General features: G+C 41.0%; 1 protein-coding gene across 1 annotated transcript in view; it reads left to right on the top strand.

Annotated features, from left to right (window-relative positions):
- LOC125036835 (tyrosine-protein kinase CSK-like) overlaps positions 1-2,500 on the top strand; it is a gene marked incomplete in the record, with an annotated part of 124,308 nt that overhangs the window by 112,584 nt on the left and 9,224 nt on the right.

Genomic DNA, 2,500 nt, shown 5'->3' on the forward strand with positions numbered 1-2,500 from the left:
GAAGTTCAAATCGCGAACCTTGTGATCAGCATCTGGCTATGTTTCTCTTTCGGACGCGGTGTCTGCATGGTCGCTTGGTTTGCATGACGTCCTTATTTAACTGAAACATATTGTTGAATGTTGCACGGGAACGTAATAATGGTTATGTGGACTCTTTTTCTTTCATGGTTATTGCTATTATTACTTTGTTTTGCTTGTGGGATTAATGCACTTTGCATCGTTGAGGAGATTGGAGATTCTGGTGTCCTATCTTCTCTTACTTTCTCTATGTTGTCAATTTCTCTCTCTCACTCTATCTGCTCTCTGTCTCTCTCGCTCTCGCTCTCTCTCTCTCTCTCTCTCTCTCTCTCTCTCTCTCTCTCTCTCTCTCTCTCTCTCTCTCTCTCTCTCTCTCTCTCTCTCTCTCTCTCTCGCTCTCTCTCTCTCTCGCTCTCTCTCTCTCTCTCTCGCTCTCTCTCTCTCTCTCTCTCTCTCTCTCTCTCTCTCTCTCTCTCTCTCTCTCTCTCTCTCTCTCTCTCTCTCTCTCTCTCTCTCTCTCTCTCTCTCTCTCCTCTCTCTCTCTCGCTCTCGCTCTCGCTCTCTCTCGCTCTCTCTCTCTCTCTCTCTCTCTCTCTCTCTCTCTCTCTCTCTCTCTCTCTCTCTCTCTCTCTCTCTCTCTCTCTCTCTCTCTCTCTCTCTCTCTCTCTCTCTCTCTCTCTCTCTCTCTCTCTCTCTCTCTCTCTCTCTCTCTCTCTCTCTCTCTTCTCTCTCTTCTCTCTCTCTCTTCTTTCTCTCTCTTCTTTCTCTCTCTTATCTCTCTCTCTCTCTCTCTCTCTCTCTCTCTCTCTCTCTCTCTCTCTCTCTCTCTCTCTCGCTCTCTCTTTCTTTCTCTCTTTCTCTCTCTTTCTCTCTTTTCTTTCTCTCCCTCTTTTCTTTCTCTTTTTTTTTCTCTCTCTTTTCTTTCTCTCACTCTCTTTTCTTTCCCTCTCTCTCTTTTCTTTCCCTCTCTCTCTTTTCTTTTCCTCTCTCTCTTTTCTTTCCTTCTCTCTTTTTTTATCTTTCTCTCGCTCTCTTTTCTTTCCTTCTCTCTCTTTTTTTTATCTTTCTCTCTCTCTCTCTCTTTTCTCTCTCTCTCTCTTTTCTCTCTCTCTCTCTTTTCTCTCTCTCTCTTCTCTCTCTCTCTCTCTCTCTCTCTCTCTCTCTCTCTCTCTCTCTCTCTCTCTCTCTCTCTCTCTCTCTCTCTCTCTCTCTCTCTCTCTCTCTCTCTCTCTCTCTCTCTCTCTCTCTCTCTCTCTCTCTCTCTCTCTCTCTTCTCTCTCTCTCTTCTCTCTCTCTCTCTCTCTCTCTCTCTCTCTCTCTCTCTCTCTCTCTCTCTCTCTCTCTCTCTCTCTCTCTCTCTCTCTCTCTCTTTATGAAGATTATCAATATTTTTCATCATTTTTGAAAATATATTATCCGCTTTTGTTTTTGATACGTTAAGAATTAATAATTTGCATTCTCCTTATTACTAACATAATCTTAGAAATTTGTTTCCGTCTCTTATTTATTAAAATTGAAATTTAGGAGTTAACAAAAAAATGTTTGTGAATGCAGTGAAACTCGTGTTTTTTTGTCATGTTTAAGGTCACTTTATTTGTTTTTCTTTTAACACGGCTGCTATTAACGCCTTTTTTTTTTGTTTTTGTTTGTTCTTTTTATAGTTTAGTGGTTTCAATAGTTTATGTATTAAGGATATTATTTGAGTTGTTCGTTTGTTTGTTTCATGTTCGATACTTGTCCTGCTCGTGAATGAATACGTATATCATTTTTTGGTTTTGTTTTATCAGTATTTTATATTTCACGGTTTCCATTTTTAATGATATATCGGTTCTGATTGAGTCAGAGAATCATAGGGTTGTTCTCAGCCAACAATCAAACAGATAAAGTTGATAACGGAACTGCCTCATGGATAAGAGCAGAGAGAGAGAGAGAGACGGTGATTTAAAAAAAAAAATAGTAATAGTGATAATGTTAATGAGGATAGTAAGAATCTCAAATTAACAGCGGAATGTTGGCAGAGGACATCCCTCCTCATTCACCATTCCTTCCTTTACGTCACTGAATTATCATCTAAAGAGTTCACGTGGAGAGAGAGGGAAGAAAATATAATAGAATATGATAGAATTTAAGAAAAAAAAAAAGTAATAATAAGAACAAAATGAAATAGAGGGCCAAAAATTATTAGATAAATAGATAAGATTTTTTTTTTTTTCAAATTAATAATCTATTTTCTTTCTCTTTTTCTTCCTTTCCCTCCTCCTCCTCCTCCTCCTCCTCCTCCTCCTCCTCCTCCTCCTCCTCCTCCTCCTCCTCCTCCTCCTCCTCCTCCTCCTCTTCCTCCTCTTCCTCCTCCTCCTTCTCCTCCTCCTCCTTCTCCTCCTCCTCCTCCTCCTCCTCCTCCTCCTCCTCCTCCTCCTCCTCCTCGTCCTCCTCCTCCTCCTCTTCTTCCTCCTCATCCTCCCTTCCTCGTTCCCTCCTTCCC

This window comes from Penaeus chinensis, chromosome 22 (genome assembly GCF_019202785.1).
Source record: "Penaeus chinensis breed Huanghai No. 1 chromosome 22, ASM1920278v2, whole genome shotgun sequence".
Lineage (NCBI taxonomy): Eukaryota > Metazoa > Arthropoda > Malacostraca > Decapoda > Penaeidae > Penaeus > Penaeus chinensis.